General features: G+C 32.8%; 1 protein-coding gene across 1 annotated transcript in view; it reads right to left on the bottom strand.

The window, feature by feature from the left end:
• LOC126886409 (PTB domain-containing adapter protein ced-6) overlaps nucleotides 1-24,071 on the bottom strand; it is a 299,658-nt gene extending 275,587 nt beyond the window's left edge. The window contains exon 1 of the mRNA XM_050653345.1: nucleotides 23,910-24,071. The gene's annotated coding sequence lies outside the window, so the exon portion shown is untranslated. The remainder of the gene's footprint in view (nucleotides 1-23,909) is intronic.
• Nucleotides 24,072-26,330: the final 2,259 nt, after the last annotated feature.

Consider the following 26,330-nt stretch of genomic DNA (forward strand, 5'->3'; position numbering starts at 1 on the left):
TAATATAACAAAAACTATTAACCTAAGAGAAAAGTCACTACAGACTTTTTCTGTTTGGAATGATTCAAAAAACCTAAAAAACTTTGTTCGATGCAAAAAAGATAATTTTGGGAAAAACCCCTAATCTTTCCCCTCGCCTGGCAAGGTCTTATGCTCTTTTGAATCGCCTGTCATTGTACACATTTCTTCTAAATGACTTACTCAAACACATACTTAAATTTAAACTTTACAGGAGAAAGTTTATTTTACCCCCTAAATTTGCACTTCTCGATTCACCTGGTAGATACACGTGCACGGCTGATGCCTGCCAGGTCATGGTTTTTAGCCTTGGTGTGCTATGAATTATCACTAGACAAATTTCTAGCCTTACAGGACGACCGTTAGACGGAGGGTTCACTAGCTCTTAGACTACCAGTGCACTTTTCATTACGAAATGTAAAAGTTTTAAAATAAAAATGTATACCATTTTTATTCAGCTGAAATGCGAAAGCAAAACAATTTTATTTTTCATTTAGAACAGGGAGCGCAGTCCACCACTCTGAATCGACGATTTTTGACTCTTATTGGAGTCATCGTCGGAGAGGCGTAGGCCTGCTGCTCTCTGCTCGAAGTAACCAAACCATGAAAGTTTATCCCCGCATTGCAAGGGACGTGTATGGAGTAGGTGACTAGCGTCATCTGGCAACTGAAAGGTTGCTTCTTTCCTAATAGCAGCATAATATTTCCTAAAAAGTTTTCAATCCTAATAGCAACATTAATAATATTGAAAAATATTTTTCAATATTATTAATAACTGAATATTCAAATATGAAAATATTTTTCAATATTATTAATGTTGCTATTAGAATTGAAAACTTTACCTTTCGTAAAAGTTTTACTTGGTAAGTATGTCTTTCGCAAGTTATTAAAACTACACACACCGGCAAAATTAGCCGAACACCTTAAAAATGGGATATGTTTAATGTCTTGAATTTCCTAAACCACTGGTCCGATTTGAGTGATTCTTTTAGTATGTTATAGCCTTATTATTTAAGAATATCGTTGTAATAATATTGTTGCTAGACAGGTAAATATCATTTTATACCGGGTGTACCAATCATTCTGTGTTTTTTTCTTAAAGTTTGGAACACCCTGTGGAATATTCTAGCATATGTAAAATATTAAAAATAAAACTCGATTGTAGAGTTAGGCGGCTTTAATATTTTCCTTTTCGATTAATTTAGTTATGTGGGGTAATAAAAAAGTTATGTGCGTTAACAACTATCCATGTTTTTCATCAATAAATCCTCATAGTAGGGGAGGAGAGTATACTAAATTTGCAGTTACTCGAGCGTTATGGGGATCCATTGGATTGTGAAGAGTGTGCTAAAATCAGAAAAAAGGTTAAGTTAAGTTTTCCATAAAGTGGGGGGACTTTACATTTTTTAATTTAATTTTCCATTTGAAACAATCATTTTTCTCCAATTATCTACCCATAATTCAAAAAAATGTGTCGAATAAAAGTTGCTTATTTTTACGTAAAGAATACAAATCTGCAATAAAAATTGGGGGCTCCTATTTAAGATTTTAAATTAAATCCCCCACCCCACCTCTGTAGGGGCTCGTGACACCCCACGAAGAGGGTGGAGGTAAATTAAAAATTTTAAATACGAGCCCTGCGATATTTCGCGAAATGAACATCAGATCGTAAAACTGCAAAATACACATATTCAATATTTTTCAAAAATCTACCGAATGGCACCAAACACGACCCTCCACCGAGGTGGGGTTGGGGGTTACTTTAAAATCTTAAATAGGAGCCCCCAATTTGTATTGCAGATTTGGATCCTTGACGTAAAAAAGCCAATTTTTATTTGCAACATTTTTTCCAATTATGGATAGATGGCGCTATAATCAGAAAAAGCGATTGGTGGAAATGGAAAATTAAATTAAAAATTGAAAGTCCCACACTTTATGAAAAACTTAACTTAACTTTTTTTGGTTTTAGCACCTACTCTTTACAATCCAATAGGTCCCCATAACGCTCGAGTAACTGCAAAATTAGCATACTTTCCTCCCCTACTATGAGAAATTATTGATAAAATACATGGCTAGTTGTTACAGCACATCTTTTTTTATTTTCCAACATAAGCAAATGAATCAAAAAAGAAAATTTTAAGAAAGCCTAAATCTACAATCGAGTTTTAATTTTAATATTTTATATAAGCTAGAATATTCCACAGGGTATTCCGAACTTAAAAAAAAACAATATGGTTGTAACACCCGGTATAAAATGACATTTACCTATCTAGCAACAACATTATTACACCGATATTCTTACGACATTCGCGACATCAAACATGTCCCATTTTTAAGGTGTTCGGCTAATTTTGCCGGTGTGTGTATTAAAATAAGTAAAATTTCATACTTAGGGCATGTTCTTAAATTGGAAGAAAGCAGATGTCATGGCTTAACCCATTCGCTACCTATCGATGAGGGTGGAACTCTGAACTGACTGAAATAACCATATTTATAGACTAAGAGCCGCTATAGGTGAAATTTCTTAATCATGTTAGGCACGATGGGACCCTATAAATTAAATAGTAGAACCTAAAAGAAAACGTTTGAACACTGTGCCGTCACTTTTCAGTGGCACATGCGTCGACAGTGGCGCATCAAAGTTCCCACTTATGGACGGGATAAATAAATTAAAAGTTACCCTCCATTACTAACAGAATTAATTTTTTTTTATTTTTTAAGTTCTATGTGATTAACACATAGGATTCAGCGTAATTTTAACCCACCACCCCCTTCACCCTGCCCCCACCATCAAAAACTTCATTTTTCGTTTTTATTTTTTTTTTAGTGGGATGCAAACAATTTTAAAATTTCAAAAAATTCACACGCATAGCTGAGGCTTTTATAAAACATGTCTATTTTTTATAGACCCATAGGTAGAGTGTACATAACCTCAAAAAATTAAAAGAATGTTTTTTTTTTCAAAAAAGCTTATAACTTTTTTTGAGGAATAGCTGCAGGTCTAATTTTTTCTTAATTTTGTGTGTTTTATCAAACACTATATTTTTAATTTTTTTCAGAGTTTTCCGTAAGGCTCCCCACCTTCAAAAATCCGAAAAACTGTTTTTTGGGGGTTTTGGGGGATTTTCCCTATTTTATAAACTTCATAATATATCAAATCAATTTTGCTTTTATAGGTTATATGTAGCTTGAAGTAACTGAGTCCTTTAGAATATTTAAAAATCAGAAAAACACTTTAAAATCCCCCAAAACCCCCTTCAAAAACAGTTTTTTTGGGTTTTTGAAGGTGACCAGCGTTAAAGAAAAATCTGAAAAAAATTAGAAATATAGTGTTTGATAAAATACATAAGACTAAGAAAAAATTAGATCTGTAGATATCCCCAAAAAAAAGTTTAAACACTCTTTTCCAAAAAACAAATTTTAAAATTTTTTTGAGGTTATGTACACTCAACCTACAGGTCTATAAAAAATAGACGTGTTTTATAAAAGCCTTAGCTATGCGTGTAAATTTTTTGAAATTTTAAAATTGATTGCATCCCACCAAAAAAAAAATAAAATCGAAAAATAAAATTTTTGATGGTAGGGGCAGGGAGAAGGGGGTGGTGGGTTAAAATTACGATGAATCTTATGTCTTAATCACATAGAACTTAAAAAAATGAAAAAAATTAAATTCTGCTAATGAGGGAGGGTATTTTTTAATTTATGTATCCCGTCCATAAGTGGAAAGTTTGATGCGCCACTGTCGACGCATGTGCCACTGAAAAGTGACGGCACAGTGTTCAAACCTTTTCTTTTAGGTTCTACTATTTAAGTTATAGGGTCCCGTCGTGCCTAAAATGATTAAGAAATTTCACCTATAGCGGCTCTTAGTCTATTATTATTATCACTCGCTAGCGCGTGAACGGCACCTGGCTGAAGTAACCATATCACGCGCTGGCGCGTGATCGGCAGCGAATGGGTTAAGAACACTCACGATTGGACAGGAATACGAGTCCCGAAGAATACGCAGTAGCTGAAAACCGTGAACAGCTCACCAATGTAATTGCCAACGTTAGGGAGATCTAATATGACACCGAAAGAAGAAGAATGCTAAAAGTATTCCCGAGCTCGGTCATTTCGGAGTTTTTTTTTTGTTATGGCATGGACTTTATGTCAATCAGCCAGTCATAACATGACTACTATATCAAGAAGATTAAATATTTAAATACCGTAAGTCCATTTCGGAGTTACATTATAAGTTTTTAACAGTTTTTTTATTTTTTATATTCACTCATAATTATTACGTGTGATTAAAAAAAGTCAAGATCCTTAAGTAAATGTGAAGAGAATTAGTAAGAAAAAATGATAATTCATAACAAATTCATCTTTAAAATCTACCATTTTAGTGCAGTTCATTTCGAGTGAATGTCTTCAAGTAACGGTTCCACAAAACAGCCGAGTCCATCTTCGTTCTGTACATTTTTGAGAATAATAAAAGGGGGGACACAGGATAAAGATTATAACAATGTGCCTAATACGACTATTTTCCAATTAAGGAAAGTGTAAAGTGGCACGGCTCCAAAAATAAACATTGAAAGTGATGGATGCATTGTGCATTAATATCTACATTAAGAAGCAATTCATAGACTCATTGAAGAACCAACCAAGGTTCATTGTTGTACATATTAGAACTGGTTTTTTGATCTCGCACTTCTGTACAATGCGGTACCCTGCCCACAATAAATGGTTTTTCCTAAGACGTTTATCAAGTATCAAGTATTATACCACTAGGTAGGTATTCCGATTCCGAATAATGAATATATTTTATACTGTAAACAAATTAATGGTAACTTAATACGCAAAAATTATACAGTGATGAGTGCGCTAATAACCGGCAAAATAACGCAAAAGATAGAAAACACAATACATTATGAAATAAAAAGAGATGAAACTAGTAGAGGGGGAAATTATCGATATAAACGTATAACTTAGCATTGCATTACATAGTTTCACACCTTTAGACGTCTGTGACAGGAGTATTTTATAAAATACTCCTGTCACAGTGACAGTTCTCATACTCCTCAGATACGTCTAGAGGTGGGAAACTATGTAATGTAACGCTAATTTATACATTTATATCGATAATTTCCACCTCTACAATTGTGCGTCTCACCTTGACTTTACAGTACAGGTTCTTATGACCAACAGTGATGCCAAATTTTATCAGAAACAGGTTTTAAGCAAACGTACTTTTTTCTATAGGATCACTATTAAATGGGTGCGTTCGGACGACCATAGCGGCTGACTGTCAGCAGAAATCGGCTGAGTGGTTGTATCCAGCCGTGATAGGGAAAGCTTAGTAAATCTCTCAGCGGCTGACGTCCAGCGGTGACGTCTGACAGCTACTGCTGGCTCAGCTGTCCAGCCGCTGTGGTCGTCCGAACGCACCCAATAACTTAGGAATTAATATTATTGACATTTTGTGGCTGTCAGGGGTTCTAAAACATTTTTTTTTTCGAACGATACCTTTATGTGAACAAAATAAAAATAATTTTGTATAAAACATTTATATAATAATGTATTTAAGCGCATAAATATGTTAAACCTTAATAAATACGTAGGTACCTACAGAAATAATTAAAATACATTTAAACTATATATTTTAGCTTCTTTCTATAATCCCGCCTTCCTCACTTTCACTGACACTGTCGTAGGGTGTAATGTAAACACATTAAAATGACATTAATTTCATCTTGGAAATCAGTCATTAAGAATAACAATAAACTGCAATTAGGATCCAAATTTTCCAAATAAGCAATGAGTTACTCAATACAATGTTATCAGTAATAATTTTAAGCTTATTTAATATTCTTTGTTATAATTTAATTTAGGTGAACTGACCATCAACAATTACTTTATTTATTCTCAACTGTAGGACCTGGTAGGACAATATAAAACTTTACTTAAACTTGACTGACAATCTATTTTATATTTTTCTTGCCATTTCTTCAGAACTGTCTATACTATACTGTTAATACATAAATTAACAACCATAGAACAACATCCACTTTTAATGTTGAATATTGTGGCATTTTTAACCAAAAAAGGTATTACGCATATCGATTATAAAATTGCTGATTACTTTTCGAAAATGACTATCACTCACAAAAAAAACAATGAAAAATATTGTTTTACTTGACTGTAACGGGTTAGTTTTAATTTAACATTTTTAGGACCTTGGCACAGTATAATAAACGAAACCAGCAAGGACACTCCCTGATGCCGCCTTTGAAGTTGAAAAGTACAGGGTCGCCATTTTTCGCGTAGTACATCTCAGTGGTGATATGATGTGTTGGTTCATCAGTGTTGCCGATGTCACCAACTTTATTACCCGTAAGAGATTCTTTTTGAATAATTTCTGGAATTTGTGCAAAAGATTAACAATACAATCGCCATTTATCGTCAATATTTTGTGTTATGTCCCAATTATTGACATAATTCCCACAGGCATACGTATAAAATTATGTTAAAAAATATGAATGTCATAAAAGTTAAGTATATCTGATAATTATGTACAAATCGGCAACACTGTCGATTTTCTACATTGTCTGTACTACGCACAAAATGGCCGACGATCTGCGCAGTAATAGTGCGCGAACTTTTCCCGCCTACTAGTGTGTCACTGCTGTTGCGTTTTCTATGCTGTGACCTTGGTAATGTCCGATTGAAAATTCTTTTCAAGAAAATCGGCATCGCCGCGCTAAAAACTCCCATAAGGATTGTATGTTTGTGTACTGTAAAGTCAATGTGGGACAGACATTAGTTTCATCTCTTTTTACGTCACTATACATTATATTTTCCATCTTTTACGTTATTTTGCCGGTTACTGGTACTAGGTACTAATACTACACTGGTATTTAAACTGTGTTTATCTCGAAAACGGTTGAGTTTAGCGAGATGAATGGAGTATACCTTTTTTAAGTAAACATATTAAGAGAAAAAAGTTTTGATTCAAAAAGTATGTAAAGTGGGGGATAAAAAAATTTTAACGTATTAAATGAGCACTGAAAGATGTATGTCGCGCCCTCTGGGAAATACATTATTTTTGATGGCAAATTTAGATTTCTCATCCCAAAAATCCCCCACCAACCAGATTTCATGTTGTTAGTCCATGCCTGTCAGGAAATATTCAAGAATAAATAAAATAAAAGTTTAACTTTGACACCCTGTATTTTGGTTATTATCAACTTTCGTACTAAGGTAAGTTAGCCTAAATCGACCTATTTTAAGCTCAGGAATCTAAGATTAAGCTATATTCCATGTTTTGCTGCAGAAGCGATTGGTATTATTCACGCCTGCGATTATATCAAAAAAAGAAATAAGTTCAAAAATACACTTAATACACTAATCCAATTAATGTAATGGCTTCTTCTTCTCCACCTTAATTCATCCAATTTTGGACATTCATACACCTCCCACAATTCAATCCAGTATTTTCTATTTTGCGCCACTTGTTTCCAGTTGTGTCCTCCAATCTTCTTAATGTCATCAACCCATCTCATTTGTGGCCTTCCTCTGCTTCTCCTTCCTAACCACGGTCTCCAATGTTGTATTTCGTGATTCCATCTTTTATCCTTCAGTCGGGCATTGTGTCCTGCGAAGCTCCATTTTAATTTGGCAGCATGTTCTCCTCCGTCTTTTACTTTAGTTTTGCTTCTAATCCATTTATTTGCTTTTGAAGTTATACTTCTTTAGGCACGAGGGTGAATTTTTACATTCCCTGGCGCATGCGCACACCGACAGTATGGTATTAGTCGTTAGATCTTTTAAGTTATGTAGCGCAAATAAGGTGTGCGTGAAAAGAATATATTATTAGTGTTTTTAGTAAATATATTTATTATAATTTTTGTGTCTTTGGATTTGTCTTCCTCGGGAATAAGATATTTTATAATAATAGTAAGTATATTTAAAGTATTTTTGTATACTTCACTTGGTCTATTAAATTTGTCAGTATGTATGGGAAATCTTGTAACCTGTCAAAGCAAAGGGAGTGTAGCTCAGTTGTAGAGCGTGTGACCGGAGATCGAGAGGTCCCTGGTTCGAATCCGTGTGTTTTCTATTTTTTTTTTATTTTTGGTATTGTATTAATAAAAATTTTTAGAAAGTAGTAAGTAAAAATTAGTTTAATCTTTAAATAAAATACAAATAACCTGTTGAAAGTATATTTATTTCGTTGAAATCATATAATAGAAGTATAACTTCTTACGTGCGTACAAAGTGCACACACATTATTTTTTTGTCTATAAGCATCACCCCGAGCATTGAACTTTCCATCGCTCTTTGTGCCTTTACTATTTTATCCATATTCATAAGTATAGGGAGGATACACCGATCGTAAAACTCTGGTTTTTAAATATTGTTATATTTTAGTATTTTTCAAGATCCAACTCGGTTTTCCAAATCCTGCCCACGCTAATCTTATTCTTCTGGTAATTTCGGCAGTTTGCAGGTAGATATATTCGCTTACTGTTTCTAAGTTTATGTCGTTCAACGTTATTTTTCTAATGTTCGGTGTATTCGTCATTGTTTTTGTTTTTTTCAAGTTCATCTTACGACCTACATTTCCGAAGTTTGAAATAGTTGTGTCATCATGGTCTGTAATTCTTCAAAACCTCATCAAAACAAAATGACTCAGTTTTTTTACATTAACATGTATTCCTTTATCTACCCAGTTAATGTCTTTAAACACGTCTTCCAGTCCCAGTGTGAATAGCTTTGGTGAAATAACGTCTCCCTGGCGAACTCTTCTGTTGATTGGTATAGCTTTGGTTTTCTCATCTACTTGTATTTTCATGTAATGGCTACTGATATAAATTAGTTTATTAGTAGACAAGGCGAAAACGGCGGGTTCGTTGGCAAAAATATTCCCATGAGATTTTTTTGCATAATCAAATTCGTGAGACACCCCAGAATAAGTTTCAAGAAGTCGCCCACGCGAAAAGTGGTCCTTTTTTTTAACAATTTTTTTTAATCAAATTGCAAAAATCAATATTTTTGACCCGGACAAATTTTTTTTTAGGTTTTTTGGACCATTCTGGACAAAAAAGGTCTGTTATATTTTTTCTCTTAAGTTAATCGTTTTCGAGTTATAAGCAATTTAAAATTTGATAAAGGCGAACATAGCCATTTTCAAGGCTTAATAACTCGGTTAAAAGTTATTATTATGAAAGTCAGAAAGTGACTAAATCAAAGTTTAAAGCCCCCGCTACATGATCCTGAAGAAATCTGTGTCATTAATTTATTACTTAGCTGTTATTTTTAATTAATAACAATGAGCGGTTAGATCGTATTGACGCGGCTGTAAATGTGAGTGTGAGTAAGATGCACAAGTGGACTGCCGGAATGGCATCTCTCTCGCACTCAGCGTTTACGGCAGCGTAACACATGCATGACGCTCATTATTATTACTTAAAAATAACAGCTGAGTAATAAAATAATGACAAAAATTTCTTCAGGATCTTGTAGAGGGGGCTTTAAACTTTGATTTAGTCACTTTCTGATTTTCATAGTAATAACTTTTAACCGAGTTATTAAGCCTTGAAAATGGCCATTTTCGCGTTTTTCAAATTTTAAATTGCTTATAACTCGAAAACGATCAACTTTAGAGAAAAAATATAACAGACCTTTTTTGTCCAGAATGGTCCATAAAACCTAAAAAAAATTTGTCCGGGCCAAAAATATTAATTTTTGCAATTTGATTAAAAAAAATGTTAAAAAAAATTTGGACCACTTTTCGCGTGGGCGACTTCTTGAACCTTATTCTGGGGTGTCTCACTAATGTGATTATGCAAAGAAATCTCATGGGAATATTTTTCCCAGCGAACCCGCCGTTTTCGCCTTGTCTATAGGGAATTAAAAGTAAGAATTCATTAAAAAAAAAGTCACGAATCTTCACATGTGTAAAATCTTATATATTATGACTTCGTGGCAACAAAGTTGCAGATTGCTTAGCCAAAGAAAGGCTTACAACTGGACAGCATATCAAGAACAATTTAGGAGCTCAAGAATATTTAACGGTAACTTTAAGGAAAAATGGGAATTTCATTGTAAAAAATATTGTTCACACGATACACACTATAACATCCAAGTATTCCTACAGTGTTGGGGCACCAAGATTATGATTTTACAAAGAATGATATTGTGACAATGTGTAGGCTGAAATTCGAACATGCAAGCTTACCTCAATACTTATATAAAAGTGGTGTAGTCAACACCTAACTGCAAAACCTACAATATAGTTTGCGACTTATATTAAAATCACAATAAAGATGCACTAGATATAAATAAACCAAGACACGTTGAATGTTATGAGGAGCACTCCCGAATCATGATTTTCAATATCAGGATGATGTCAGGAAAAAAGTCTACTGTGACACAATTATGTCACTCAACTCTTTTCAGCTCCCGGACTAACAGACGCCGAAGACCGGGAACCTTTTTTTTATACAATGATTTATGAGGGATCTCGGCCGAGTTGTTTGCATAACTTTTTCTAATAATTGTTCTTTTGTTATGGTACTAGAAAATTCGATTTTACGTGCTTTAAGTTATCATGTAAATACTCGTTTATTCTGGATCATTCTTTTGTATTCGAGATGATTAAGCATTGTATAAATAAGAGGGATTTTGAAATAAGCAGTTAGTTGAGAATTTGAATACGTCGGTGTACTGTGATATGTATCGAGCGCGATATATTTTTGTAATTGTAATTACGTAGATAAATTATTTGATTTGGTGTAATAAATAAATCAGATATCGTAGTTTGTAAAATAAAAGATATAAATTCAGTGTCTTTAATTTGTTTAGAAGTAAGTTATTAAAAATAAATAAAGTCAACTAAAATTAAACTTAGTGCCTAAAAACATAAATAATGAAATAGTAAAGTCAACCGCGTAAAAGTCAGTTTTGTAACACTACTATAGAAAAAAGGGTGAAAATGCATAGTTGTTGTATTTTAAAGTGCATACAATGCATCCGAAAGTGCATAAACATGTCAAAATAAGTGTAATAAGGGCCAAATGTTGTTACACGGGGGATTTTGGGGTCGATAAAGACAAATACGCCATCAGAATCTGGTACCCAGGTTCGATGTTAAGGCACGTCATCTGAAGTTTCGAGAGTTTTCGCCACTAAATTGATGCAAACAGATTACTCGGAGGTTTTGGGGTCTCTGAACAATAATAAGCCATCATAACCGACGCCCGGTGCAACGGGTGCCCAAATACTCTCCAAACAGAAGATAACAACCACTTGGTCACCACGTTATCCAGGGGTCGGTTATGATGGCGTATTCCTATTTAGCGACCCCAACAACTGCCTAGTGATCTATTTGCATGCATTCAAGGCCGAAAACCTTCAAAACTCCAGAAAATGACGTAAGTAACTCACGTAGCAGTAACCGTGTGCACCAGATGCTCCGGGGGTCAGCTCTGATGGCGTATTCCTGTTCGAAAATCCCAAAAACCTCTTGTGTAATCCGTTTTGCATCAATTTAGTACCGAAATCCCTCGAAACTCCAGAAAATAACGTGACCCTAGACACCATTTGCTGCGGGTGTCGGTTCCGATGGCGTATTCGTTTTCAGCAATCACAAAAACCACCCTAGTAAGCTATTTGTATCAATTTAATGCCGAAAATCCTCGAAACTCCAGAAGATGACGTGTCTTGGCCCCGGCGCAAATTGATCCTAAGCGAGACACAACCTGCACCGGCGAACTGCGTGGACAGTTTTGTAAAGCACGCTTATAAGCGAGAGACCGCAAATTGAACCCATCTTACGATCAGTGCATGCGTTGGCAGGTCTCGCTTGGGAACGTTTGTCATCGGCTTACAGTTTTCTTGGGTCGTGGGACGCGTGACTCACCGCCAGATGTTTATTTTCTTGTTTTTGCTTGCGAGATGGACGTATCGAAGGCTAATAATTTAACTCGTTCGGGATATACCCGTGGAAACACGACGTATGGGAGAAAGTAGGAAATGAAATGAATACGGATGGTACCTAAGTACAATTTATTGTGATAAATAAAAATATTAGCATAGTCAAAACCCCGAGTAAAAACTGCTTTGTCTTTGTCATTAAATTATGATAACTTTATTACTAGTAGACTAAATAAGCGGCGATACGAAATTAATAATCAAAGTTATGCCTTTACAATAACACATTACATGTTAGAAAAATAAGGTTTCTTTAAAATTAAATAGTATGTCACAAAGAATGATGGCGTAATCCCCTTTCTATAGGTATAAAAATATGTAATTCCTTAAATCTACAGCTTATCAATGAAAAATGATTCATGTCACATAAAACCGTGATCAATAAAAATATCGTATTACCCTCAAATTCAACTTGTCGGCATATTACATTTTTGTTTATGCTTAAAAAATAAAAACGAAATATGCAGATAGTGTTATTTTTTATGCCCGATCAGTAGCGGAGGGATTATTAAATAACTCTGATATTATTTTAACGACGTTCTACACCTTCGGCAAAGAATGTGTAAAAAAATTTAACAATTAAAAAATTAAAAATTAACAAATTTACAATGCGACTGTAAATTGTTAATTAACAATTGAATTGTTGCTAAAATATTCGTTTCATTTTCACCGGCTTCTGAATTTATAATCTATAACAAGAAAGCTTTTATTTCACCAAGCTATATAATTATTGATAAATAATTACTGGCCCAAAAAAATTATTTGAAAATTCGAGATTTTGTTGGGAAAACCCACATTTTCCGAGGAAAATTTTCGTCGGAGCAAATCGAGAAAAACATGCCTCTATGCAGAATTAAATTGGGGTGAATTTTTATTTGAGTGTTTTTGGTGTAAAGTTAAAATCTTCGGAGTTATAGAGCAATAATTGAAAAAAATAGATTTGTCGGCGCCATTTTGTTTATAAAAAAAGTAGCACACTATATGCGGACTTTGCATACCTATATTAATAATATATAGGATCTTATAATTCGATTCCAGCAATAAAATTGCTGGTAAATAACCTTTCTTTGTACTTTACTAATTAGACCAGCGTATTATAACTATTTTTTTTCAAAATTTAAAGATTATGCAAAAAAAAAGAAAAATTTATATTTTGTCGATAAAATATTAAATAAGCATCTCATCTTTATAATCTTTATAAGTATGATCACTGTATCATGATTATTTTGGTTATTATTGCGATCGTAATTTGTTAATTAACAATTGAATTGTTGCTAAAATATTCGTTTAATTTTCACCGGCTTATGGGATTACAATCTATACCAAGAAAGCTTTGATGTCACTAAGTTATTTAATTATTGATTAACAATTACTTACCTAAAACTTTATTTGGAAATTAGAGTTTTTGTTAGGAAAACCCGCATTTTCCGAGGAAAATTTTCGTCGGAGCAAATCGTGAAAAACAAATCTCTATGCAGAATTGAATTGCGGTGAATTTTTATTAAGGTGTTTTGTTGTAAAGTTAAAATCTTCGGAGTTATAGAGCAATAATTGAAAAAAATACGATTTGTCGGCGCCATTTTGTTTATAAAAAAAGTAGCACACTATCTGCGGACTTTGCATACCTATATTATTAATATATAGGATCTTATAATTCGATTCCAGCAATAAAATTGCTGGTAAATAACTTTTCCATGAATTTTGCTAATTAGCCCAAAGTATTTATTTTTTTGGAGGTTTTCGTAAAATTTTGCGTTCCCTGATCGGGCTAGTAGGTATTTAAAATTCGATTTATTCGGGAGTTTTTAGTGCTAAATGCTGGTATTATGAGAAATCTACCGTTCATCATTGACGGAAAGATCGAACATATAATAGCGACATCAGCGACAAGGAAGACGGCGCAATTACTGCTTAAGAATTGAATGATATACGGCAGTGGACCAACAAAACGTCGATAGTTTGTATAGATCTGCGGTATAGACAAGATAAAATGTTACATCCTCTTCCAAAGTTATTCCATTCTCAGTTCATTCAAGAGTATCATACAATATTATATGAACCTTATGTAATTGCTGTAAATTAAAGTCAGCGGTCGTGCATATCGATATTATGATAAAAGGAATGATCAAACAAATTACAATTGTGAGTTATAAAATTATATAGGTGTTTTCTAAGAAATCGCGTTATATAACTGATATTAGATGCTAAAAAATTCCATTTGAAGGTATTGAAGACTGATTTAAATTTAATAAATAAATTCAAGGATATTTTATTTATTATAGAAGCAAATATTGTTTTTTAACACAGATGCAGCAGTATATCGTTAATAAAGCATTTATTGCGTAGGTACAAAAAAAATTCTAGGTATACCTAAATGTTACAACCAAAAATTTCTTAGAAAAACTTATTGGTTAGAGCGTTGATTGAATACTTAGAGTTAGAAGATAATATTATTATCATCAAAAAAAAGCTTTTTTAAAAAATGCTATATTAGTGCAGTCACTGAAGGTTTTCACCTCCGATTTCGTTAAACCTCAATGATTTTCATGAAAATTGGTGAATAGTTAGAGGATACTTCAAAGAACAAAGGTAACATGATGCCAACCTGCGCTTTTACCCTAGGGGTGGATGCCACCCCTTCTCGGTGGTGAAAATTATTTTATTAAAAATAATACCATAAATCGATAGAGGGATAAATTATAAGCAAAATTTGTTATATAAAGTTATTAATATACATCTATACTTTTTGAGTTTAGTTTTGAGTATACATTTTTTCGTAAAAAATGCATGTTTTAAAGCTGTTTTCACGTATAACTCCAAGACTATAAAAGCCGTTGTTCTAGGTGAGCGACGGAAAACGACGCGACGAGATGCAATGCGTTGCGATACGATGCGACCAGTAATTCACGCGACGTGTGGCTTATGTAGCGTCGCATCGCGTCGCTTTCCATCGCTCAACCTACAACAAACGTAACGATGTCAATTCATTCCTATTCTTAAATATGGGGAAGTATACGGTAGTGTTACTAGAAAATTCATATTTTAAACACTTATATTATACACTCACCGGCAGAGAAAACGGGCACCCCAAAAAATGGGTAATTTTTAATGTCTTGTATTTCCTAAACCTGATGTCCGATTTAAGTAATTTTTTGAATATGTTATAGCCTTATTCTTTATCAATATCGCTGTAATAATATTGTTGCTAGACAGCTACATTGTCATTGTATACAGGGTGTACGAATCAAACTGTGTTTTTTTCTCAAACTTTGGAACACCCTGTGGAATGTTCTAGCTTTTATAAAATACTAAAATTAAAACCCAACTATAGCCACAGATTTTCTTAACATTCTGTTTTTTTATTCATTCGCTTATGTTGGATAATAAAAAAGTAGGCACTTTAACAACTACCCCTGTTTTTCGTCAATACAGGGTGTTTTTCAATAAGTACGGCAAGCTTTAAGGGGTAATTCTGCATGATAAAATAATGACAGTTTGCTTTATAAACTTATGCCCGCAAATACTTCGTTTCTAAGATAGGGGGTGTTGAAATTATTCTTACAAACTGACGATTTATTTATTGCTCTAAAACGGTTTGTGATATGCAAATGAAATTTGGTAGATTTTAAGAGCTAGTTATTGCGCATTTTTTGGAATACAATTGAGAATTTTATATTCACCATTGGCGTGCATACGGGATATATCTAAAATATTTATACCTTAAAGTTTGCCATACTTATTTAAAAACACCCTGTATTAACGGAAAACAGGGGTAGTTGTTAAAGTGCTTAACTTTTTTATTATCCAACATAAGCGAATGAATCAAAAAACAGAATGTTAAGAAAACCTGTGGCTATAGTTTGGTTATAATTTCAGTATTTTATAAAAGCTAGAACATTCCACAGGGTGTTCCAAAGTTTGAGAAAAAAACACAGTTTGATTCGTACACCCTGTATACAATGACAATGTACCTGTCTAGCAACAATATTATTACAGCGATATTGATAAAGAATAAGGCTATAACATATTCAAAAATTACTTAAATCGGACATCAGGTTTAGGAAATACAAGACATTAAAAATTACCCATTTTTTGGGGTGCCCATTTTCTCTGCCGGTGAGTGTATTTAGAGCGAAGTTTCATCATTATTTATATTATTCGAAATTAAGAATATTCCACGTGGGTTTAAAGAGTATTGTGGCTTATTACCAACATTACCAAGTACTTTCGATTATATTATTGCACCTGTTAAACCCAGTACATATTCAACTGTCAATAAGTAATTTTCAAAAACCAATTTATATTGAGGAGAGGCTCTTACTGACTTTAAGGTATTTTAATGAGAAAGTACTGGTACTATATAGTTACTATTAGTTTTTATTTATTTAATAAACTATTGCGTAGCATAATTTGAATTGACAATAGCAATGGGGTGTCACACTGCGTCGAGCGTCGTGTTTCGTCGCGAACAAAACAAGTTCGCACTTCGTCGCGTCTTGTCGTAGACTGGTTAATCCGAAAACGTAGGCCACACACAAAAAATACAACCATTACTTAATATTTTCGCGTTGTGTCGCGTTTGTCGTTCACCTAGGACAACGGGTTAGCTTTCATAAAAAAGTTATTATTACCAAAATTGAAGATAATAAAAAATTTAATACACTCCTCACTTAAAGAACTAAACTGATGTTAGTTCAAAGTGAGTTATGGGTAATTGAATGTATATTTTTTTCGACGAGTACTCAAATGTAAGTATTCAAGTTTAAGTAACGGGAAAAGGATGCATTTTATAAAATATACCTGCTCAACATTTGTCAAAGTACTTCACAATACCTATCAAATGAGCTCCCGTAGAAGTGAATAGCATCAAAATTAAGCAAGTTATGATGAAAATAAGAGAACCCTTTCGAATTTTTAGCTAAAAGTCAAAAATTAAACATACGCCATTTCCACAAAAATTAAAATGTATGGTAATCCGTACAAGAATTTCTTTATATTAGCCTAAGTAATGATTTCAACAACTTTGACCCGTTTAGAATGCATATTTTTAAAAAAAGAAATAATTTTCAAAAATCAGAATTTTTAAAATTATCGTAATTTTCATTTTCTTTTGATCTCCAAAATTACTCAATATACGTAAAAAATGACATATAAACAAATTTTAGTTATTTCTATGAAAAATACTTTGTCTCACTACTACTGCGAGAACCATGTAACCGGGGCAATTTAACCTTTTATCTTTAAAAAAGTAAAGGGTTTAAAAGGTTAAGTTCAATTTGGTTTAATAGCCCTTTGAATTAACTTTCAAATGATTTTTAGGTGAATCTAATATCATATAAACTAACTGAGTTATTAAAAAAAAACAATAACATTTTTTGGAGAAATTTTTAAAAGTTAAATTTTGAAAAAAATTTTGATGCATAAGTTTTAATGCTATCGACTTGTTCGACATTTGATATATATTTCTAAGTACTTTCACAAATGTTTAATAAGTTTATTAAGTTTATGTTATAAAATGCATCATTTTCCCGTTATTTAAGCTTGAATATTTAGATTTGGGGTCTAGGTCTAGCTCAAAAAAATATACATTAAATTACCTTTAACTCACTTTTAGTTAACATTAAAAGGTTTTTCTAGTCGAGAGTTTATTTCGTTTTTTATTAGTTTCAATTTTGGTAATAACATTTTTGTAAAAACTTGTATTTTTTAGTTATTTATGAAAAATCTGTTAAAAGCATGCATTTTTCTCACGAAAAATGAAAATCTTTGATCTATAATACCTAACTCAAAAAGTTTTTTTTATTTTAATAACTTTATATAACAAATTTTGCTTATAATTTGTCTTTATGTCGATTTGTGAAGTTATTTTTAATTAAACAATTTTCATCCCCGAGAAGGGGCAGCATTCACCCCCAGGATAAAAACGCAAGTTGGCACCATGTCTCCTTTGTTCCTTGTGATGTCCTCTAACCACTTACCAATTTTCATGCAAATCGATGGAGGTTCAACGAAATCGGAGGTAATAGCTCATATCCACCTTCAGTGACTGCACTATAATATTATGTGTACTTATATTTAGTTCACTATCGAGAATTGGAATAGAAATTCACAGTTCTTTATTATATAAGGGGCAAAATAGCAGATTTTAACACGATACATACAACTTGTCTAAGATCTAGTTAATTAAAATCACATTTTTTTAAAATTCATGAATAGGAAATACATTAATAACAGGTTTGCGAGTCAAAAAGTGGCCGCAAATAGTTTTAATTAAATTAAATAATAGTAATTAATTTATAAAAAAAAATCGTTCATGACGTAGATGCATGTTTTTTTATATCAAATTACTTAATGGTAATTTTTTTCTAATACGATGACATAAGGTTTCCTGTGAAAAAATGACCGCAAATTAGGGTTGTCAGCTGTTAAAAACACGGGGTATCACAGGTAAAGTGAAAGAAAACTAGCGCGCAACGTCAGTGGTTTGACAAAGTTTAAAAAAGAGTTGTTAAAGCAGTGTCTTGTCAAACCAATGGCGTTGCGCGCTAGATCTCTTTCATTTTACCTCTGGGATCTCGCGTTTTTAACAGCTGGCCACCCTAATTTGTGGCCATTTTTTTTCAGGCAAAATTATATCATCGTATTATTAAAAAAATTAGCTTTAATTTGATCTAAAAAACATGCATCTACGTCATGAAAGACTTTTTTTTTCAAAAATGAAATACTATTAATTTAACTATTCGAAGTTTTGTTTCTGGAGAAATAAAACTTCTGAGCAGACCAAGTTTCTGTTTACTTCTTCGTGGTTTCTATTACTTGCAAACCAAACGAATGCTGAATTAAGGAAGATGCGGGGAGATCTGTAATTTGCACCTCATTTCTTGTCTAATCACGTGGCAAAATTCAAACGACAACTTGCTCTCGATACTCAGTTAGGACTAAAACTAATAAGTACAGAAGAGTTCGCTGTAAAACGAAATCAAGGGACGTATTATATTTCAGTTCGTTCAGAGAGCACCATTCTTCTACTATTAATTTAATTTAAATTATTTTCGGAGAGAATTAAATTTTACACAATTTTAATCTTTCATTTTTTTCCCAAAATCAATATTTAAGGTAGTACCTACGTATACGGTAAAGGTGCGAGCGCAAGAGCTGATTGGTTGTATAGCAATTGTTTTTGTTCAATATCTCACCGGTGTTACCTTAGCCATAAATTTCATCCATAAATTTTTTTTTCATATTTTCACAAAAATTTGGTATAAATTTATCAAAAATGAATAAAACAGATAATATTGACAAGAAAAATGTTATATAATATGTTATATATGTTTAAAAAAAATTTAAACGGGCGATGTATTGACGGTGAGTAGATAATGCCACTCAAATTCAAAAATCCTTTATGGATGGTACGTTAGTCAACTTTTTTTCTCAGTTTTTTGTTAAATTCTCAAAGTAAATATAATAAAGCATAACATATAAAAAAAATCGTGATGAAGGTATTTTCCAAAACAAGCAAAAAAAATTCTGAAACTTAGATGTATTGCGTGCTATTCGTTAATACGTCTCAAATTCAAAAATCCTTTATGGATGGTACGTTAGTCAACTTTTTTTCTCAGTTTTTTGTTAAATTCTCAAAGTAAATATAATAAAGCATAACATATAAAAAAAACGTGATGGAGGTATTTTCCAAAACAAGAGAAAAAAATTCTGAAACTTAGATGTATTGCGGGCTATTCGGTAATACGTCTCAAATTCAAAAATCCTTTATGGATGGATCGTTAGTCAACTTTTTTCTCAGTTTTTTGTTAAATTCTCAAAGTAAATATAATTAAGCATAATATATAAAAAAATCGTGATGGTGGTATTTCCCAAAACAAGCGAAAAAAATTCTGTAACTTAGATGTATTGCGCGGTATTCGTTAATACGTCTCAAATTCAAAAATCCTTTATGGATGGATCGTTAGTAAACTTTTTTCTCAGTTTTTTGTTAAATTCTCAAAGTAAATATAATTAAGCATAACATATAAAAAAATCGTGATGGAGGTATTTTCCAAAACAAGCGAAAAAAATTCTGAAACTTAGATGTATTGCGAGGTATTCGTTAATACGTCTCAAATTCAAAAATCCTTTATGGATGGTACGTTAGTCAACTTTTTTTCTCAGTTTTTTGTTAAATTCTCAAAGTAAATATAACAAAGCATAACATATAAAAAAAACGTGATGGAGGTATTTTCCAAAACAAGAGAAAAAAATTCTGAAACTTAGATGTATTGCGGGCTATTCGGTAATACGTCTCAAATTCAAAAATCCTTTATGAATGGTACGTTAGTCAACTTTTTTTCTCAGTTTACTAAACTTTTCTCAAAATACCTCCATCACGATTTTTTTATATGTTATGCTTTATTATATTTACTTTGAGAATTTAACAAGAAACTGAGAAATAAAGTTGACTAACGTACCATCCATAAAGGATTTTTGAATTTGAGACGTATTACCGAATAGCCCGCAATACATTTAAGTTTCAGAATTTTTTTCTCTTGTTTTGGAAAATACCTCCATTACGTTTTGTTTATATGTTATGCTTTGTTATATTTACTTTGAGAATTTAACAAAAAACTGAGAAAAAAAGTTGACTAACGTACCATCCATAAAGGATTTTTGAATTTGAGACGTATTAACGAATACCGCGCAATACATCTAAGTTTCAGAATTTTTTTCGCTTGTTTTGGAAAATACCTCCATCACGATTTTTTTATATGTTATGCTTAAGTATATTTACTTTGAGAATTTAACAAAAAACTGAGAAAAAAAGTTGACTAACGATCCATCCATAAAGGATTTTTGAATTTGAGACGTATTAACGAATACCGCGCAATACATCTAAGTTTCAGAATTTTTTTCTCTTGTTTTGGAAAATACCTCCATCACGATTTTTTTATATGTTATGCTTTATTATATTTACTTTGAGAATTTAACAAAAAACTGAGAAAAAAAGTTGACTAACGTACCATCCATAAAGGATTTTTGAATTTGAGTGGCATTATCTACTCACCGTCAATACATCGCCCGTTTAAATTTTTTTTCCAAACATACAGTGCTAGTCAAAAGTCCGTACCCCCCCTCGTATCTTTTGACCGGTTATACTTATAATAGTGAAATTTGGAGGAAGGAAATGAACGGACGTAGGCTTCTTAACTAGTCATGACAGGTGACGTAAAAGTGACAGATGACTTTACAGCGCCACTGTGACAGATAATTTTAAATGGTACCCTATGGTAAGCGACAGCTCGTTTGATAGGTATTGAAAATACCTATTCAGCTATACTAATTTTGTTTGAGTTTAAGCTAATTTGGATGAATAAATGAAATAATATAAACTTGTAGTTTCGCATTTAATTAATAATAATTCAAACCTCCGCCTATGGTTACTTGTCAAAAAGGTTGACGTTGACGTAAAAACTACTAGAGAGCTGAAAAATGTCAACTTTTTTGACAAAATAACCATGGGCGGACATTTTAATTTTTAAGAATTAAATGCGAAACTACAAAGTTATATTTATTTCATTTATTCACCAAAATCAAAATCAACTTAAACCCAAAAAAATTAGTATGACTGAAGAGATATTTTCAATACCTTTCAAATGAGGTGTCACTTGCCATAAGGTCCCATTTAAAATTATCTGTCACAGTGGCGCTGTAAAGTCATCTGTCACTATTACGTCACCTGTCATGACTAGTTAAGAAGCGTACGTCCGTTTATTTCCTCACTCCAAATTTCACTATTATATGTATAACCGATCAAAAGATACGAGGGGGGTACGGACTTTTGACTAGCACTGTATATAACATATATAACATTTTTCTTGTCAATATTATCTGTTTTATTCATTTTTGATAAATTTATACCAAATTTTTGTGAAAATATAAAAAAAAATTATGGATGAAATTTATGGCTAAGGTAACACCGGTCAATATCTCGGGTATTTTCAACATATCGACAAAATCGTAAGTACTTATATTGTTGCTATTGCAATTTCCTACAATTTCTTCTTACTTACAAATTTTTTTTGTGCGGTCTATATTTTCGGCGTGAGGGAGGGGGGGGGGTTAATATTTACAATGCATAAGTATTGAATTAGGTGTCTCGTTTATTATTAGTTTTACGATAAAAATGTACTTAAGAAATGGAAAGAATTGAATTTTAAACAATTTGGATCTCTTCCAATTTTTTGCTAAAATCAATATAGACAAGAAGAAAACGGCGGGTTCGTTGGAAAAATATTCCCATTAGGTTTTTTTTGCATAATCACATTCGTGAGACACCCCAGAATAAGGTTCAAGAAGTCGGCCACGCGAAAAGTAGTCCAATTTTTTTTAACAATGTTTTTTAATCAAATTGCAAAAATTAATATTTTCGGCCCGGAGAAAATTTTTTTTTAATTCTTCGGACCATTCCGGACAGAAAAGGTGTCTTATAATTTTTCTCTAAAGTTGATCGTGTTCGAGTTATAAGCAATTTAAAATTTGAAAAACGCGAAAATGGCCATTTTTAAGACTTAATAACTCGGTTAAAAATGATTATTATGAAAGTCAGAAAGTGACTAAATCAAATTTAAAGCCCCCCCCCCTTCATGATCCTGAAGAAATTTGTGTCATTAATTTATTACCAAGCTGTTATTTTTAATTATTAATAATGAGTGGTAAGATCGTATTGACGCGGCTGTAAATGTGTAACTTAGTAATCAAATAATGACAAAAATTTCTTCAGGATCTTGTAGGGGGGGCTTTAAACTTTGATTTAGTTACTTTCTGATTTTCATAGTAATAAGTTTTAACCGAGTAATTAAGCCTTGAAAGTCGCCATTTTTCGTTTTTTTCAATTTTAAAATGATTTTATCTCGAAAACGATTAACTTTAGAGAAAAATTATAAGAGACCTTTTTTATCCAGAATGGTCCAAAAAACCTAAAAAAATTTGTTCCTGCCAAAAATATTGATTTTTGCAATTTGATTAAAAAATTTGGACCACTTTTCGCGTGGGCGACTTCTTGAATCTAATTCTGAAATGTCTCACGAATGTGAGTATGCAAAAAAATCTCATGGGAATATTTTCTCCAAAGAACCCGCCGTTTTCGCCTTGTCTAATACTAATAGGTATTGAGAGAATTATATTTTATATAAAACCGGTGGAAAAACCGCCATCTTGGTTTTCCTTCAAGGTGCCGGCTAACGCAACGACCGAATTCAGTCGCGATTGTAAATTTACACTACTATTGACCCTCTCTAAAGGTTAAAATAATAAAATTTGGGGCAGCTCGCCAAGCAAGATGCTAACCTAGGCTAAGATTTTCGTCTAACCCGACTGGACTGTATCTGTACTAGAAGCATACTAGAAGTATTCCAACAAAACGAGGGGTTATATTAGATGGTTAAGACAGGGATGAGTGCTGGCACTAACAATGTTCGATGTTCTCGGAAGATATAATCAAGAAATCAGTGAACACTACTGAGCAGTATAGTTAAAGGTGCGGAAATAAGCATAGAAATATTTAGTATCTTCGTGTAAAATTATTAGGTTCATTATGAGTTCAACATCAACAAAAACTCTAATTTTGAATATAATAGTAGGTAGGTATAGGTACATACAATACTTGGTACTTAACAAGGTACGTGCTATCAAACATTAAGAAATACGGTGTAGGTAGTTTATTTTAATCTCTTAACAACCTAAGTATATCATCATAAAATTTAAATACACTATTCACTTCAACATTTAGTTCAAATTGTAAATCTGTTAAATTGAAAGAACAATGAAAAACTAGTTCCTACTTTGTCCTAACCTACTTATAATTATTATAATATACCGAATTGTCTAGGTCGTTGTGTTACTATGTGAAATACAATTTAAAAACTTACCTTTCGATTTATAGTTCACTCGTTGACTAGGAGATTTATGATTTCTTCTAGAATCACAATTAACTTTTTGCTATTTACACTCGAAACACTTCCGTCTTCCGATACTTTGATCGTTTAACAATCAACAACAAGAAGTGAATGTCAACAAAAACTAAACAAACCGTAAACATTAAGGTGCGCTTATATTTAACGGTACACAGGTATCCACCTGCCGATCTTACCGGTTTCGGGAAGGATTAATCAATGGTAAAGGGTATCCTACAGGTGATAGTGGCTACTCAACCGAAGGTAAAAGAGGACCTTATTACATTAAGAGCCGGTACTCGGTACTTTCTGTCCCTATTAAACCCTGGTTGTCATGCAAAATTCCTCTTCTTCTTCAGGTGCCATCTCCGCTACGGAGGTTGGCAATCATCATAGCTATTTTAATTTTTGAGGCAGTAGCTCTAAATAGTTGTTTTGAGCTGCATCCAAACTGTTCTCTCAGGTTCTTCAACCATGAAATTCGTCTTCTTCCGATGCTTCTTCTGCCATCTATCTTTCCCTGCATTATGAGTCGTAGGATGCCATACTTCTCGCCCCGCATCACATGTCTCAGATACTGCAGCTTCTTTTCTTTAATTGTAAGTTCACTTCCTTCTCTTTACCTATTCTTTTCAGTATTTCATTGTTCGTAACTCTATCTACCCAGGAAACCCTCATAATTCTTCTATAGATCCACATTTCAAAGGCGTTAAGTCGTCTCATTGTCTACATTTAACGTCCATGATTCCACTCCATAGTATAATACACTGTAGACGTAACATTTTGTTAGGCGTACTTTAAGAGCTAATGTTAAATCTTTACTACATAGGACCTTTTTCATTTTTATAAAATTAGAACGTGCTTTTTCGATTCTGACTTTTATTTCTGCAGTGTAGTCATTATTTTCTGTTATAAGTGTTCCTAGGTAAGTGTACTTTTTACTCTTTCGATCTGCTGGCCCTCTACTATCAAGATTTCGTTAGTATTATGGATGTTTTTACTAATTTTCGTAAACTTCTTCTTTTTGATATTGAGAGAGAGTCCGTACTCCCTACTACACCTTACTATTTTACTCATGAGTCTTTGCAGGTCTTGTAAACTATCGGCTATTATTACTGTATCATCTGCATATCTGATGTTGTCTCTTTATTTCCATTTCTTCAGATGTTTCTTTTTCAATTCTTACTATTGCTCGCTGATTGTAATAGAGGTGTGTTATTAGTCTTAAATCTCTTTCATCCAGGTTTTTATTTTTTAGGATTTCCATGAGTTGATTATGTTTTACTTTATCAAACGCTTTATTGTAGCCTATAAAACAGACGTAAAGAGGATGGTTAACATCCAAACATCTCTGTGTCAGCACGTTGAAGGGGAATAATGCTTCTCTGGTACCCATACCATTGCCGAACCCATATCAGCTATGAGTATCACTAATATCCAGCTCCAGTTTAGAGTGTATTCTGGTGTGGATAATTTTCAATAGAATTTTCAAGGTATGTGACATTAAGATTATGGTTCGGTAGTCACTGCATTCTTTTGCATTCACTTTCTTTGGCAAACACATAAATGCCGATGTCAACATTTCTCTAGGGATGATTCCTGTAGTATAGATAGCGTTGAACAGTTCTACTATTATGTCCAGGTTTTTCTCGTTGACCAACTTTATCAGCTCGCTAGACAATTCATCTGGACCAGCAGATTTATTGGTTTTCATAGAGTTTATTGCCTGCCTAACGTCTGATTTGGTTATCTCTGGGCCTACATCTCCCATTTGGCTATCTACGGATGTACTAGCTTCTCTCTGGTCATGAAATAGTTCCTCAATATACTCTTTCCATCGTCATAGTTTTCGTTTTGTCTCCATTATAATATTTCCATTTTTGTCGAGCAATATATTTGAGGTTCTTCTATTTCCTATTCCGGCTAGTTCTTTGAATTTTTTATGTAGGTTGAAGTTGTTATATGTGTTTTGCAGTTCTTCTATTTCTTTACATTTTTCAGAGAAGTAGGTTTCTTTAGCCTCCCTAATTTTTCTTCTTATTTGGATTTGAAGCTGTTTATAGCGGGTCTAATTAATGGTTTTTTTTTTCTTCTTTCATTCATCAACTCTAGAATTTCCTCCGTCATCCATTCTTTTTTCTTACATTTGGTTGTAGTAAGTACTTTCTTACTTGGCTCTTATATAGAGGTTTTGAAGAATTGCCACTGCTGTTCTACGTTGCAATTATTTCCTGGGTTTCTGTCTAGATTTGTGTTGATTTCATGTTTCAGATTTTCTTTTGTTTCTTCTGACTTTAGTTTCCTAACCGGGAAATTCCTCTAACCTCCTAAAATTCCTCTAACCGGGGTTTAATCGAAATCGGGACAAAAAGTACCGGCCCTCAATATAGTAAATAT

This window comes from Diabrotica virgifera, chromosome 6 (genome assembly GCF_917563875.1).
Source record: "Diabrotica virgifera virgifera chromosome 6, PGI_DIABVI_V3a".
NCBI lineage: Eukaryota > Metazoa > Arthropoda > Insecta > Coleoptera > Chrysomelidae > Diabrotica > Diabrotica virgifera.